General features: G+C 47.1%; 1 protein-coding gene and 1 long non-coding RNA gene across 2 annotated transcripts in view; one reads left to right on the forward strand and one right to left on the reverse strand.

Annotated features, from left to right (window-relative positions):
* The window catches only part of TLCD4 (TLC domain containing 4), a 78,087-nt gene extending 70,579 nt beyond the window's left edge, over positions 1-7,508 (reverse strand). Inside the window, exon 1 of the mRNA XM_066597388.1 lies at positions 7,326-7,508. The gene's annotated coding sequence lies outside the window, so the exon portion shown is untranslated. The remainder of the gene's footprint in view (positions 1-7,325) is intronic.
* On the forward strand, positions 340-14,639 carry LOC136621713 (uncharacterized). The gene is made up of 3 exons (XR_010791261.1): positions 340-427; positions 11,660-11,777; positions 14,232-14,639. It is a non-coding gene; the product is annotated as an uncharacterized lncRNA (long non-coding RNA).
* The last annotated feature ends 1,902 nt before the right edge of the window (positions 14,640-16,541 follow it).

Below are 16,541 nucleotides of genomic sequence, written 5' to 3' on the forward strand. Positions count from 1 at the left end.
GAAGGACACTGCTGAAAGACTGAAATAGCTGAGAAAGTCCAATACCTGCACAATGTTAGGAAATTTCTTACAGGGAATCTCCTTTAAACATTTTCAGCCATTCCCCCAAGTAATATATTTCTGTGCAGTGGCATAGCTATAGGACTCGCAGGGGTTGCAGTTGTGACCGGGACCTCAAACCAGGGGGCCCTTTGACAGCCACAGCTGTCATCACTCACACCCCCTTCCCCACACTGCAACTCAGACTGGGCCCTGTCTCACAGTGACTTCTTCACAGTCACTCGCACTTCCGCTGTCTGGGTGGCTGACTCCTCACCCGGCTCATCCTGCGCTGAGAACAGAAGACAAGGGGAAGGAGTCAACCGCTCAGACAGCAGCAGCGCCAGTGACTGAAGATGTCACTATGAGTTTAGACAGGACCTGGAGTGTGAGTTGTGTGTGGGGCCGGGGCATACTATAACTGTTTGTGGGGCAATAGGGAGGGGCACTGCATTCTAAGAAGCACATGGGGGGAATGCTGTACTTTAATTGTGAGGGTGACAGAGGGAAGCACTATGTAGGGGGACACAGAGGGGTACACTGTAATTTCATGGGGGCACAGTGGACCCTAACTGTGTGGAGCGCACAGAAGAGTACACCGTAACTGAACGGGAGTCACAGAGCGGTGCACTTAACTTTGGGGGGCATGGAAGAGCACGCTGTAACTGTAGGGGACAAGAAGGGACACACTGTAGCTGTAGGCTAGAAAGTAGGGGAGTATTTTAAATGTAGGGACTGCAGAGGCATAACTTGAAGCTCCTGGGCCCCAATGCAAAATTTTTAACAGGGCCTCCAACTATAATGCTTTATTCATAGTACTGGGCTCCCTATATGTAGAAGAGAGGCCTTATGGGCCCCCTAAGGCTCCTGGGCCCGGGTGCAACCACATGCTCTGCGTCCGCAATAGTTAGGACCCTGATCGGGAGCACATATGGGTGCCTTGTAACTGTAGGGGACATGAAGGGATGAAATGTAGCTGTAGGCAGGTAAGTAACGTAGCATTGTAACTGTAGGGGTGCACTATAACTGTAGGTGATTTGTAGGGGTGCTCTCTAACCTTAGGTGATACAGAGGGGTGCATTGTCACTGTATGTGATACGGAGGGGTGCACTGTAACTGTAGGTGATACGGAGGGGTGCACTCTGAATGTAGGTGATACGGAGGGGTGCATTGTAACTGTAGGTGATACGGAGGGGTGCACTGTAACTGTAGGTGATACGGAGGGGTGCACTCTGAATGTAGGTGATACGGAGGGGTGCACTCTGAATGTAGGTGATACGGAGGGGTGCACTCTGAATGTAGGTGATACGGAGGGGTGCATTGTAACTGTAGGGGACATGAAGGGATGAACTGTAGCTGTAGGCAGGTAAGTAACGTAGCATTGTAACTGTAGGGGTGCACTATAACTGTAGGTGATTTGTAGGGGTGCTCTCTAACCTTAGGTGATACAGAGGGGTGCACTGTAACTGTAAGTGATACGGAGGGGTGCACTCTGAATGTAGGTGATACGGAGGGGTGCACTGTAACTTTGTGCAGGTCACAGAGAGGCGCACTGTAAGACTGGGTTGATACGGGACGGATTTGCTGCGGAATTGTCCGCACGGAAATTCTGCACGTGGCACCAAATCCCGGGATTAGCCACCAAAGTGAACGAGATTCTTCAAAAATCTCGTCCACACGCTGTGGCCAAACCATGCAGAAATGGCCAATGCGGCGCGGAAATTAAAGACGCAGCATGTCAATTCTTTTTTTTCCCGCAGCGTCCTCTCTCCTTTCTATGGGCAGAGATGGCCGCAGTGGAAATGCAAGTGACAAAGCCGCTCCAAAACCCGCAGCTGCGGTTTTCCTGTGGAATTCTTGTGGCTTTTCGGTGCAGCCAGTCCTCGAGAAATCCGCTGGTAATCTGTCCCGTGTGAACGGAGCCTAACTTTCTCCGAGGTTGCTGAGTGAGGTACTATAATTGTGCGGGGGTTACAGAGGGCGGTACTATTAGTATGTAAGGGACGCTAAGAGGAGATGGTAGCCGCAGGATAGGGAGAGTGTGCCCAACTGAGTGGTGGCTGCTAATCATCATGGTGGTCAAAAAGAAAAAATAAATAAAATGGACAACACTACTCAAACAAGACGTTACTTATGATCATTGGAGGTAATTTCACGGAATCCGCGATCGTCACCCGCGCGGACGATCCGAGGCATTCCGCGCCTATTGAAAAAATAGAACATTCACATGTCCGCTCAGATGAGCAGATAGTGATTGCGATTTCCGCGAGCGGATTTAAAATCGCAGCATGTTCTATTTTTGTGCGGAATCTGCACGGACGGCTTTCATTGAAGTCAATAGAATCTGTCCGATCTGCAGCCCATCTGCATTTGACATTGTAGATAGGTCATGGGTACCCGCGTCATCGCCTAGCGACGGCACAGGAAAAATATATATTTTTTAAAATGCGTCGGCAGTCATCCACAATACAGAAAGCAAAGGTAAGTGGGGTCACCATTCGGGGTCAGAGCTGGATTTCTCTGCAGACTCCGACTCGTTCGTGTGCAGCCGTCCTTTACTGTGTAGAACTGGTATGGTATCTGACTATTATATGGTGACTAGAGATGAGCGAGCGTACTCGGCCACGCCCCTTTTTTGCCCGAGCGCCGCGATTTTTGAGTACTTCCGTACTCGGGCGAAAAGATTCGGGGGGCGCCGTGGGTGAGTGGGGGGTTGCAGCGGGGAGTGGGGGGGAGAGGGAGAGAGAGAGGGCTCCCCCCTGTTCCCCGCTGCTACCCCCCGCTCCGCCACGCCTCCCCTCGCCCTCCGGCGCCCCCCGAATCTTTTCACCCGAGTACGGAAGTACTCAAAAATCGTGGTGCTCGATCGAGTAATTACTCGAAACGAGTAGGTTCGCTCATCTCTAATGGTGACCACATTATGCCCTCTATGCTATATTTATTTTAGTTTTTTTCTCTTTTGGCGGGGGTGATGCATGCGTTTTGGAGCTTGTGCTCTCTAATCTTTTAAAGCTCTAGCAATGTCCCTCTCTGCTAGTGCTGCATCAATGGGTCCCTTAAGAGACCTAGTGGTGCAGCGGAGTCTTTCAGGTAGACCACGGCCGACAGTGATGAAGAATAGTAGGGAGCTGAACTTCTAGCACCCATTTCCGTGAGCCTTTAGCCATGTGCCTGTTTTTATGCATACAGATTGCTAAGCATGGCCTGAATGGAACTTACATTTTCAGCAGTTTGTTATATGTGGCCTTTATTGCCACAACTTGATACATATGGCAGAGCTGTGTATGAGGCCTGGACTGTGGCAATGGAGTTACGTGGCGGACACATTACGGAGCCACAGCCCCTTCGTGTGCCGCCATATGGTGCAGCATTGTATCCTCTTCTTGAAGCAGTGCTTCTAATGGAGAATACCTCCATAACGCAGCAAAGAAAGTCTCATCATATGATTTATTCTCTCTGCCAACCTCCACCTATGCTATTTTTTATGTGTCAGCAGATAGAAAAGGGTGAATATCCACCTTCAAAACCTGTAAGTGTTTCTACTTAGAAAATACAATAGAGGTTTTGACTCAACACATTGTACAGCATGTGAGCGTGAAGAAGTAAAATTCTGTAAGTGCTCTGAGACAATGGTGCCTAATGGTTGTAAAGTGTATGGAGCTCTGGTTGGCATGTAAGGGGCACTCCAGCGTAATCCCTTATGAGGTTACACAAAAAGGACGTGAAAAGTCTGCTGCAGCAGACATGTGGATGTCTAGTGGGAGCTGTAGGATATTATGGATCTATAGCTAGTGATATACCTAGACTCAAATAATAAGACAGCTCTACATACTGCAAAAGTCATAAGTCTCTGTGGAGGTATCCCAGATATGTTGTCTGTCTATATAGACAAGCCAAATGTAATTAAACCATATTCTCTGCAGTTGTGGTGTCCGGGGGCTGGATTTTAACACAATGCATGTTAGAAAATGTTACACATGTCCATCTGTGAGCACCACTGCGCAGGAGGAATATTAAAGGGACCTCGTACTACGGATCTGCAGGTGTTGGACCCATGTTGATCTTTTAAAAAATGTACAGAATAGGCAATTCTAAGCATTTTTGCAATAGGTTTTATTAGTCTATTCTATACATTTTTCATACAAAACCCCTCTTTAACTATGCACCTAGGTGAAGACGGCACTGGCAAATCCATCTTCAGCTAGCTGCTGTAATTGCATAACTGAAGAGGACGCTCCAGCTGAGCTTGCACTGTTCTCTCTAGTGCATGCACAGCTGTTCCATATAACAGTGTATTAATAAAGCTTGTTTTATACATTTTCTTAATTTTTACGTACTACTTGCCCCTGTGCCGCAGACGGCTTTCCCCTCTTTCACAGCGCTCGTTCCCCTCTGGACCCAATGCACTGTCAGGGTGTCCACGCATCAGGTATATAGCACTGTTTGTCACAGCTTGATGTTTCGAGACTCTGACAGTGCATCAGGTCTGGTGGGAACAAGCACTGTGAAGAGGAGAAGCTGTCTGCAGCACAGAACGGCTTCTCCATACATAGCACTGGGAGACAGAGTAGCACAAACAGAGGATTAATAAACACAACTCACGGGACACTTCACCAAGACACAGAAGCAAGTACTATGAAAAAAGTCAGTTAAAAATATAAAAGGTTTTATTAATATCCTGTTAGACTGGACTCCCATGAGTGCAAGTTTACCACGTACTACGTGCGTGTGATACACGGTGAATGGAGTCAATGAAAGTACATTGATTTTCATTGATCCATTCACACTTGCGTGTATGTATTGCGTATTAAGCGAGCACAAAAAATGCAGCATGTTCTATTTTGTCGCATATTACGAGCGATAGAGCTCATTGTTCTCTATGGGTGCCTGTCCACGAGCGTAGCGATATCCCGCGGCAGATCTCTGCCGGGGAGCCGCCGCCTGGGAGCAGGTGAGAGCTGACAGCGGACAATCGTGGCAAATCGCAGCATGCCGCGATTTAGATCCCGCAATCAGAGAATCGCTATGATTCTCCGTCCGTGGACGCCGGCGCTGCACTTTCCATAGCAACGCTATGGAAAGCTTCAGACAGCGTGATTCGCCGGTGGTAAATCGCCTGTGGACAGGAGACCTATGGGCATGTAAACAACGCTGTCCATGCGCTATTATTTTATATGGGAGGCGTTTATATTTGCAGTTGCAAAGCGACAGAGTGGGAAATTTTAACAAAAAAAACCCAAACAAGTCAGACTGCACATGACAGCATGCGTAAGATACGCTGTCATACGCAGTACAGAATTGCTGCCACACGCGGCGATAGGCAGCATTTTATGCATATGGCTGAAGAGCCCAGCCTAGCACAGTGCTAGTACAGAAGCAAGTAGTAATTAAAAATCAATAATACATATAAGGCCGCCTGCACACAGCCGGGTCGGATCGCCTGCTAGAAATCTCGCAGCGGGACCAGACCCGCGCCCCTGCAGGGACTAGTGCGGGTCTCACCTTCTCCTGTGGCTCCGGCTTCTGTGATGTGCCATCTGCCGGCCAGCATGTGCAGAGCAGAGTCGGGCCGCCGGGAGTGACACTTCTGTGCGGGCCTCTGCGGGACCCGCACAGGAATAAAGCATGCTGCGATTTGTTTTCCGCATGTATTTTCACGTGGACAAATCGCGGCCATCTGCATAGGATTGCGTATTGCAATGCAATCCTATTCAGGCGGGCAGGGGCGGATATTCTGTGGGAAATCCCGCCGCAAAATTTCCGCCCGTGTGCAGGGGGCCTTAAGAAGGTTTTATTACTACCTTGTAATATGAAACAGCTGTGCCTGCACTAGACAGAACAGCGCAGGCACAGCCGGAGCTCCCTCTTCTGCTATGCATTTAGGTGAAGATGTATTTCTCAATCCGGTCTTCACCTAGCTGCATAGCTGAGGCGTAATCTACAAAAAATGTACTGAATAGGCTAATAAAAAACTTTTGCAAAAATTCTTAGAATCATCTATTCTGTACATTAAAAAAAACAGTGCAGTTACTTTTTAATGGTATGTCATATCCTCGAGATATGTCATTACACATTGCATAATGCGAAGATCCCATAATTAGGTTGCCTCATCATCACCAATCCCTTTAATCTGATTTTGTCAGTGAAAGATTTACCAGTGACCAATTACGATAAGAAATATTATGACTGAACAGATAAAAATTGACGCATTTCAGAGCCAAAAAAGTGATCTGCAGCCATCATGATGCTTTTGTATGTTGTATCCTTTGTAAAAAAAAAATTTAAAAAGAAGGGTGAATGCACCCAAAAATACTAAACCTGAGAAGATCTGCCTGAATCTGTATCAATGAACCCTCGTGTTGCTAACTTGTGCTTCTGGGCGTGTTGTCTTATAAGTAACAACAGACAAGCCTCCTCGTACATCCGATAAATGCTATCAGTAGCAGAAATGCCTCTCTGAACATCAAGAACTCTGCAAACAGATGCACAACACTGTACAGAAAGCGGACTTCATACAGGAGACCATTATCCCTGTAGGATTCTACTCTCCATTGTATAGGCTGAAATAAGGGGATCATTTCATGATTCAACACATAATGGAGCGTTTATCAGTGTTGTTCTCTATGACACAAAATTGGCACCAGAGGCGTAGCTATAGGGAATACAGAAATAGTAGTTGCATCTGGGCCCTGGTACCTGAGGGGCCCAAAGACATGAGTATTATAAGTGGCATGTGGTAGGTGGGGGCTCTATTTCAGATTCCACATTGGCGTACACGAGTTTAAGGTTCACATCTGGTTGACGCTGGTATAGCACGCCATATTTATGAATGAGTTGCGCCATTTTCTCTGACGTCTACAAAAATCTCGCCCGTTTTCCATTTTTTGCAATTATAACGAATAGCCATTAGACACGTGCAGCATTTTAGTAAAATGATACTCTGTTCTTTCATACATAGATAAACGGAGCATACAAGCGAAAGCCTAGGCCTGTTGTAGTCACACTGTGGTATTCTGGATATTGAGGAGTACAGTAGAAAAGCTGTCAATGGAAGTGACAATTGGAAACAATGTAACGAGTCACAGTATTGATACTTGTTCCTCCACAGCCTTATCACAGAGGAGGATGAACAGTTCTCCATGATGACAAGTGTGGGAATGTGTTGGGAACAAAGGGAGGAAAACAAGGCAGTACCATACAGAAGTATACATGATCAATACATATATATATATATGCCTTATGACAACTGCACATCCTAGAGGCCTATCTAGCAAGCAGTGCATTACCTGTAGGCAGGGGTCCTACATGCAGGTCAGTGTGAGGCGGGTGGGAGCTCATAGCTGTCCTGGTTGCAGGGGGACCATGCTGGCTGCTGCTGCTGCTGCATTCAGTGCTGATCCAGGCATGGAAGCTTCACATCCAGGCTATGGCAGAAGCTCTGCTCCTAGACACTGCTGTATGTGAGATCTCTGCCCCCACCCTGGGCCTCACTGAGGAGGAGGAGGAGGTGATCAGAGCTGAATAGGGGATGCTGCTGGAGGAAGACAAGGCTGTACAGTGTATAGCAATATAGCTGATGATAGTCATGTGGCATCTAATGTGCCAATGTGATCTGCACCCAGCCTTTGTGGCTGCCACCTTTGTTGCCAGCCCTGCCCATTCACAGGAGGAATGGATCTAACGCCTCCCTTTCCATGTGCTGCTGCAGATCACTGTTAGATATTTGGGGTCTATGCACAGTCATTTGCATGTGGTTTGGAAAATATATCTAGGTTCTCTCTGTGTTCACAAATATGATACAAACGTGATACTTCGATCAAAATAAAGAAATGAAACATATGTAACCAATTGTTATATACGTGTAAAAAAAATCACCTAGAAGGAGTTAGCGTTTTGTTGCAAGACTCGGCATGCAGTTACATCTCAGGTAGGTATGCAAATGATTAGAGTTGTGGCACGAATTGATTAAAGTCTTGCCACCCGAGGCCCTAAGGTCGGCTGCATATAAACCGGTCGGATTCCGCATGCAGGAGCCCGTAGTGGAATTTGACCCTGTGCCCGACTGGCGTCCGCGCGTACGTGTATTTTGTCTTCTTAATCTGTATTGCGGATGGTCCGCACGGCTTGCCGTTGGACACGTGCAGGACAGATTTTTAGGCAATGGCGTGGAATCCATGACCTTTCCACAATTTCAATTGACCTTTTCACAATTTCATTGACTTCAATAGAAGCCGTCTGTGCGTAATCTGTGAAAAAATAGAGCCTACATGCTTCATGCGACCGGACACACTGATGCTCTATTGATTTAAATTTGTGTGGGATGCCACAGATCGACCGCACGGAAGACTATGGCCGGCTGTCCACAGGTGTTGCGATATACCGCTGTGGATTTCCGCCAGGGGAGCACTAATGTCACCGCGATTTTCCGCAAAATTTTCCACGATGAACCTATCATTATGATAGGTTCATCGCAAAAAGTCGCGGAAAGCGTTCATTGTGTTACTCGCATGTGGATTATTGCCACGGGTAGCGTAGTGAAATATCGCACGTGGACAGGAGGCCTATTTTGGATTCCGCAATTCAAACTCGTTCGTGTGCAGGTGGCCTAAAAGTGGTTCCAGCCTTGAACTAAAAGGCCGCTTTCACACGGCCAAGAAAATCGCGCAATATTTTTGCACTGTGATTAATTTGACTGTGGTCATATACATGAGTGATGTTTTTCACGCAATGTGCTGCGGGAAAAAATCGTGGCATGTCCTATCTTTGGGCGTTTCTTTGGAACGCCTCGCGCATTGTTTTCAATAGAGTCGGAAAACAATTGCACGGTGAGTAAGGTGCACACAGGTGCGGTGCCAGGTTTCCCATTGAAACACTTGACGACCCTTTCCACTACACCAGAGGATCGGAGTGGAGTGATAGGAGACACTTTTGACACAAAAGTGCCTTGCATCCGCGGGGACATTGTACAAGCATGAGCACGATATCTGGCCTAGTTTCATGACCCAATATCATGTTAACCCGTGTAAAAAGACTCTCATAGGCTACTTGTGTGTAGTAGAACTCCTTTTTTGCTTGTGTAGAGCTTGTTGACCACTAGACGTCTGTATAATGTAATCAAAGAAATTTCACTCAGCTAGGCTGCCTGCAGACGGCCGGGTCGGATCCGGCTGCAAGAATTCTCGCAGCGGGACCCGACCCGAGCATCTGCAGAGAGCAGCGCATCACTCACCTGCTCCCGCGGCCCAGCTCTTTCATGTGCCAGCTGCCTGGCAGCCGGCGCATGCGCAGAGCGGAGCCGGCGGCCGGGGGGTGACGTTTCTGTGTGAGGCTCTGCGAGCCCCGCTCAGAAATAGAGCACGCCGCGATTTGTTTGCCGCACGAGATGTCACGCGGCCAAATCGCGGCCGTCTGCCTAGGATTGCGTTTGATAACGCAATCCTATGGCAGCTTTCAAGGGGAAATCCCGCCTCGGAATTAACAGAGTTTGAGAAGGGGTGGCACCATCGTTACAGGCCACTGTATCTGTCAGAACTAGAGATGAGCGAGCACGCTCAGATAAGTCAGTTACTTGAGCGAGCCTTGCTCTTCTCAAGTAACTGCATTCTTGTCCGAGCCTACTCAGGGGGGGAGGGGAAGGGCCGCGGGGGATAGCGGGGGAGAGAGTGAGAGAGATCTCTCTCCCCCCGCCGCTGCCCGCTGACCCTGCAGCCCCCCAAGTACACGCGGACAAGAATGCAGTTACTTGAGAAGAGCGAGGCTCGCTCGAGTAACTGACTTATCCGAGCGTGCTCGCTCATCTCTAGTCAGAACCACTTGATCTCCTGCTGCCCATTACATGTACTGCCTTTGACACCCACCCACCGACACCTTTATTTGCTGTTGCATCAAGAACAATGAAACTGGACTGCTATAAAGTGGAATCTGGTTATCTTCAATGAAGAATCCAGGTTTATCTTGGGCTCTCACAATGGCCATGTTCATGTCTGTAGACAGGGGGGTGAATGCCTCAATCTTGTCTTTGCTGTGGAGTGGCATAATGCTCCACTTCAGGTGTGATGATCTGGGTAGGGGGGCAAGGGTATCACAGGGATGCCTCCACAACATGGCCTGCCCGGTCACCAGATTTATCGCCAAAAGAACATGTGTGAGACCACCTGGGACACCAACTTCAACAAACTACAAGTTTGCACAATTTAGAGGCTCAGTTACAGCAAATGTGGCCTGATATGCTGTAGGATACCATACTGAACCTATATGCCTCCATGCCTGCCCGTATCTCATCTTGCATTCAAGCTCGAGGCGGCCCAACAGGGTACAAGAGCCTCCCTTCAAGTGTTCAGTTTTCCACAATATAAATTATCATATGCTCTGATTCTGTAATCACTCACTTATATCAATGTTACAATCACACAGAGAAAGTTTCATTTGATTCCAACAACTTTTTCTAGGTGTTTGATTTGACAGTGAGTGTATACATTGTTACAACAAGATAAAGCAAAACAACATAATTAGGAGGGTAAATTATGTAATAAAATATTTTAAACACATCATATTATTGAAAACATTCCCCAAAGAAGTGTTTAAATAGGCCTTTCTGCTTTGACAGTATAGCGCCACCTGCTGGTCAGTCCTCTGGCCATGTGCTGGCATTTTGACATTGCTGAACCTGTAAGTAAAATACACTCAATGACAAAATAAATAATGCCCCCAGATAGAAATATCGGATTGCTGCAAAACTCGGCCTGCAGTTGTGTCTATGGCAGATGTGTAAATGAGTACAGTTGTGGTCTGATTAGACACGGGGCCACAAAATAGAGCAAGCCAGAATTTAAAGGGAGTGTATCAGCAAAATGGCCTATTGTATGAATCAGGTTTTTATGGTAAATGTAATGTTTAAGACACAGACCTTTAAGTCACTAAGTTTATTAGTAATCTGACACCGTGTTCTGTAGAGAAATCTTTTCAGCAGTCATCTCATTATCATCCCAGGCAGGATTACAATGAAGGGTGAAACCTACAGTATACATAGATCACACTGGATCCACCATTCACAATAGGTTATGGTCCCAGCTCACTTCCTACACCTCCGTGTACAGGTCACAGAGCATGCCCACAATACTTTCCAATGAGCCTTGTGTGGCGCAGAGTGTTAAGGCAGCAGTATGCAGTCCTAAGCTCTCACTCACGACCTGAAGGTTGCAGGCTTAATCCCCGCTTGGTTCAGGTTGCCGACTCCCGGTTGACTCAGTTAACAGACTTTGAGAGGGGAGAATCACTGGAATGAGAGAAGCAGGATGGTCATTTCAACAAACTGACCGCCATCTAGTCCGTTCTGACCAACATGTTAAGAGGTGTTGGGAGCAGTGGTTATGTAAGGGCATGTATACATGGCTAACAAGCTTCGGACAGCCCAGACAGACCATCAGCAGAGAAGATTGTTTGATCCACCATAAAGCACGATCAGCTCCAACAGTTTTGCTGTCCACCATCCAGAGGCAGGTGGTATCATCATTACCAAACCCTGTCTCCTGTGACCAGGTAATTTGCATAAGGAAATTTGGTGTCACGGTGCCAATTTATCCTGCAATTAACACCCAAACACCGTTGCCTTCATTTGCAGTGGTGTCATGGACAAGAAATCTGGACGGCTACTGACTGCAGCCATATTATCTTCAGCGATGAATCCAGGTTGTGTTTGGGAGCCAGCATCGGTCGTGTTTGAGTATGAAGGCTTCATGGTGAGCTCTTTAACCCTACTTTTGCTGGTGTGCGCATTTAGGGAGCCATCGCATACAACAGTCGGTCCCCCCTAGTAGTGGTATGAGGGACAATGACAGCTCATCGATATGTTCAGGACATCCTGCAGCCACACGTGTTCCTCTCATGGCGGCTTCCAAAAGGCGGCGGGATAATAGTCAGCTGCACATATCAAGGCTTTCCCAGAAATGCTTCCTCCAGGTTGTCACACTTCCTTGGCTTGTCTATCAGCAGATTTATTGCTGATCAAGCATTTATGGGACCCGCTGTATCACCAGCTTCAGCAGCCAATGAGTGTGCAGGATCTATAGGTCCAGTTGCAACAACTGTGGGTAAATGTGCCGCAGAACAACATACAAAGCCTGTAAGCCACCATGCCTGCCTGTATCACATCTTGTATACAAGCTAGAGGCGGCCCAAAAGGGTACTAGCGCCTCCATGCCCGACCGTATCACATCATGTATCCAGGCTAGAGGCGGTACAACAGGGTACTAGCGCCCCCATGCTCGACCGTATCTTAGTATGTACCCGGGCTACCGGCGGTCCAACAGGGTACTAGAGCCTCCATGCCCGACCGTATCTCATCATGTATCCAGGCTAGAGGCGGTACAACAGGGTACTAGCACCTCCATGCCCGACCGTATCTCATCATGTATCCAGGCTAGAGGCGGCCCAACAGGGTACTAGAGCCTCCATGCCTGACCGTATCTCATCATGTATCCAGGCTAGAGGCGGCCCAAAAGGGTACTAGCACCTCCATGCCCGACTGTATCTCATCATGTATCCAGGCTAGAGGCGACCCAACAGGGTACTAGCGCCTCCATGCCTGACCGTATCTCATCATGTATCCAGGCTAGAGGCGGCCCAAAAGGGTACTAGACCCTCTTTTGAATTGTACCATTTTCTCCAATAAACATATGCCTTCGCTCTGATATTGTAATCATTACAGTCACACTTAGAAAGTTTCATTCTATTCTGACAACTCCTTCTAGATGCATTATATTTTTTGTCAATGAGTGCACTTAAGAGCAAAAGCACCAAAGCTTACCTGTCCGTCTCAGGCCGGGCTCATATAGCCGTATCGTAATACGCTATGTAAAAATCGCAGCATTCTTCTGGTGTATAGAACGGTGTATCCCGCGTATTGTTGCGTTTTTGTTTGCGTATGCCTCTGCATATACAGCGTATTTTACGCATGCTGTCACGCACCAGCTTCCTGTTTTTTTAAAATTTATTTCCTTCTCATGTCTCCTAGCGCCATGCGTAAAAACGCTACATACACATTGTAATTACGTATGCACTACGTTTCTAACGCACCCATAGAGATCAATAGGGCGTAATTTTGCGGTACAACAGAACAACCTGCGCTCTTTTTAACACACATAACATACACAATTAAGGGTGAGTGGAACAATGAAAAGCAATGTACTTGCATCAACTCTACTTACTGCGGTCGTGTGAGCCTGGCTTAACTAGCTCTCTCCCAGACAGCAAACCATGTGACAAATTATTAACAAGCATGCGTCTCTTAACCTTTTCCAATCCACCATCTGACGTCTTCAGACATTCTGACTGAAGGCTGTACAGCTCCGATGTCAGAAGATGTCCGGCAGGGTATTCTTACTGTATATTAATGGCCCCTTTGTTGTCGGGGGCCTCTCCAGCATGTCACATACCGCAGTACTGGCTCTAGCCAGCAGATGGCGCCATTGTATAATGGCAGAAAGAGAAAACCCCTAGGAAACCCTGAATCCAAAATTAGATTGCAAATAGTTAATCATAGACTGGAAGGGACCCCCAGGATCATCTGGGCCAACCCCCTGCTCAGTACAGGATTAACTAAATCATCCCAGACAGATATTTGTCCAGCCTTTGTTTGAAGACTTCCATTGAAGTAGAACTCACCACCTCGCATGGTAACCTGTTCCACTCACTGATCACCCCCACTGTCAGAATCATTGTGTTTTATCTTTCTTCGGCAGGCTACGGATTATGGCAGCGTATGGGACGTTGTGCCACCATGTACAGCCCCTTTCAGCATGTGGGGCCTGGGAAAAATAGCTGGTGATCTGGACTCTTATTCTCAGCCACCCTGGTAAATAGCTGATATTGCTGGGGGAAGCCGAGGCCAGTAAGACATTTCCAGCAGGGAAAGTGTAGTATTATACGATGGTCATTTGCATGAATGGTAATCCTGTAATTGCAAGGTCGGCAAACGATCTGCTCTGACGGCAGACACTCTTACAGAGCAGCTCTCCTTTCTAGCCATAGAGGGGGCTCCCAAGCAGGGGGTCCCACCTCTATAACATTCATATGCCCTAATAGAGCATATGAACATAAGATGCCATCTTGACACAACCCATTTCATAAATCCCCCCTATCGTGCATCATTTATCAGAACTGTTTAACAGAAAATCTGTACATTTTCTCCATAGCAACTCATCATCGTCAAGTCTGCATTTTCAAGAGCAATTTAAAGACCATGTCAACCAGAAGATAAATTATCTACTAATGATGCAGCTAAAGTTTGGAACTGATGGCAGTAACATTGTTTTCACTTACAGAGATCTTGGCATTTTCTTGTGGTGGCCATTCTTTTGTCTTCAAAAGTGAAAACATGAAGTACAGCTATGTTGCTGGTCACCTTGTGATCCACATCTCACATGTATGGCAACCCCCGACTATATGGAAAAGCCCAGTAGACTACAGTCTTAAAACAGAAGAAAAGAGTGAAAGTAGATGCGGTGGCTCCAGTTCCATTTATTTTATTGATTACATGATGTCATTTAATGTAATGCCCGAGTTCTGGGCATCCAATGGCCTATGTGGCTGTATAGACCTGGCCCAATGGTCGCCATAGCCTAAGCAAGGATTATTAAGAAGCATCCAATGTTTCTGGTCAACACAGAATTGTATCACATTTTGGTTCTTATAAATTAAAAAACTAAAAGTTTCATAAAGAATCCCCCACTCAAGACCCCTCCCTTTTAGTTAAGGTGGGGAGCCAGTAACAAAGAGCAGCGGTATGGGGAAACCAGACAGACAGTTTGAGGGGTACTCCGGAGAGTTATTAGACAAGTATTTACCCATTTGCTCGGTTGGAGGAAACTCATAGATCGGTGGGGGTTTGACTGCTAGGATCTCCATTGAGCCAGAGAATGGGGAACCTATGTTGCCCCAATTTTCAAAGCAGGATCGCTTGTCCTTATCCCCATTTCTGTAACATTGCAGCACATGGGTTGCTGGTCATGCATGCCCAGCCGCAGCTCCATTTATTTCAGTGCGGTAGACAGAGATTGCCGAGTACAAAGCATTTAGCTATCTCTGTCTACTCCACTGAAATGAATGGAGGTCAGGCCACGCATGCGCACAGCCGCTCCACTCATTTCAATGGAGCTGATGAAAACAGCTGAGCATGGCGCTCAGCTATCTGCTAGCATCAATTAAATGAATGGAGCCGTGACCGCGCATGCGCAGTCCAGTAACTAGACCAGTGGCGTAGATACAGGTTCATGGGCCCCGGGTGCAAATGTTCATCTTGGGGCCTCCCAACTTCTCTTAACCCCTTAACATAGAGGTGTAACTTGAAGCTCCTGGGCCCCAATGCAAAATCTGTAACAGGGCCCCCAACTATAATGCTTTATTCACAGTACTGGGCTCCCTATATGGGGAGGAGAGGCCTTATGCGCCCCCTAAGGGTCCTGGTGCAACCGCATCCCCTATAGTTACACCAGTGGGTGGGACGGATGTGTAAAAACTTGGAAAAAGTATGGAATACTCAGGGGTGTAGATATACGTGGTGTGAGTTTAGCATTTGCTCCTGGGCCTTAATGCCTAACTGACCCTAAAAGCCTACACCAGGATTGTAAATAGTGCATGACAAGTCAGAGTCCTGTTATAGATTTTGCATTGAAGCCCAAAAACTTCAAGTTACCCCTTTGGCCACACTATCCTGTTATGTTATATTTATATAATGTTTCCATATATTGTAGGTAATGACAACCATACATCGTGGTTATACCAATCCTTTGGATAAGGCCCTCATCATCTCCTGCCTACACTACAACATCCGACTCTGTAGTCTACCATCTAACACACTTGCGCTCCCCAATCTACCATCTACTCCACTGCCCGGTTAACCCACCCCTCCCTTCTCTCCCCCTCTGCCAGTCCCTTTGATAGTTACCCACTGTCCAGTGAATGCTGTACAAAATATTATCAGTGGCATGCAAAGCCGTTCATAACCTATCCCCTCCGTACAACTGACCTTATATCCCGATAACTCCTCTACTGTCCTCACAGGACCTCCTTCTTGCTCTCCTCTTGTCTGCTACTCATTGCTACGTTTGTGCAGGCAAACTATGATGTCCCACATGGATGTCACCAAATAATTACACCACAATGTCATAATGTCCACAATGGACCAAAATATAAATGGACTATATCACTGCGACAAGGGAAATATAAAAGACAGGAGATTAAATGCTCTTCCTAACCAACTAAAGCTTGGTGGACCTCGCCTAAAAGCAAGGCGATCGTCCTGATAAGGACGGCCAACGTCTCTTACTTAAGGGACCTAGCCTGTCCTTGGAGGGAGGCTTGACAAGGAAGCAGATGGAAATGCTACCAGAGCTAGGATAGGTACATAACTGACAGGTATCAACAGCCACACCAAAGACTACAGACAGGACAGAATCCAACAACCAACCAGTCAGACAGAGGGGAACATACAGGACATCATCCAG

Source organism: Eleutherodactylus coqui, chromosome 3 (assembly GCF_035609145.1).
Source record: "Eleutherodactylus coqui strain aEleCoq1 chromosome 3, aEleCoq1.hap1, whole genome shotgun sequence".
NCBI classification, from domain to species: Eukaryota; Metazoa; Chordata; class Amphibia; order Anura; family Eleutherodactylidae; genus Eleutherodactylus; species Eleutherodactylus coqui.